Source organism: Mycetomoellerius zeteki, unplaced genomic scaffold (assembly GCF_001594055.1).
Source record: "Mycetomoellerius zeteki isolate Tzet28-1 unplaced genomic scaffold, Tzet1.0 scaffold10, whole genome shotgun sequence".
In the NCBI taxonomy this organism is placed as follows: domain Eukaryota; kingdom Metazoa; phylum Arthropoda; class Insecta; order Hymenoptera; family Formicidae; genus Mycetomoellerius; species Mycetomoellerius zeteki.
In genome coordinates, this window is record NW_017255911.1 from 91690 (window position 1) to 92441 (window position 752).

The following is a 752-nucleotide window of genomic DNA, read 5'->3' on the forward strand; positions in this document are numbered from 1 at the left end:
ATATATATATTATATATCTTCAGATACTATCTTTAAAAGAAAAACAAACTCTGTTTCATTACTTGACGTTAATTTGTCACATGAAAACGTGAAGTGTGAAATTTATCCGTCAAGTTACGACGTATGAAGAAAACGAATCTCTGCAAGGTAAGTGACAGAGAGAGAGAGAGAGAGAGAGAGAGAGTGTGTGTGTGCGCGTGCGCGCGCGTGTATGTGCGCAAGTGTGTGCGTGTGTGTGCGAGCGTTTGTTATGTGAAACGTAATAACTCTGTGTCCTTAGACGGCTGAACGAGTGCCCCTTGTGATCGTGTTAGACGGTCAGTGCGCCGCCCCTGCCTACCTTCTATACGCGACCTGTGATTCGATAACTTTATCCTTTAATAAAAAAGTAAGCGTCGGATGAAATTTTCGGAGAGGAAAAATCGTCTCAGAATTCAGTTAGGAACACGTCTTTGCAAGGACACAGTTATTCTGAATCACCCTGTATATGTAGTTGTAATAGAGGGAAATTTATAGCGTTTTCGATTGGGAAAAAGTTAGTGCGCACCAGTGCGCACTCAGTTCACATCAACACTGGACGAGTTCCATGGGTTGCACTGAATAGTGCAAGTTCAAAAGAACACGCCAAGATTTTCATTGCTAAAACTGAAGTGTCATTTCGAGTTGTAAGATTGTAAGGACTTGACTAGGGGTGCGTCCCGTTTCTTGCATAATGCGCATAGCAGCATAGAAGTTCGTTCCATTTCTCTTCA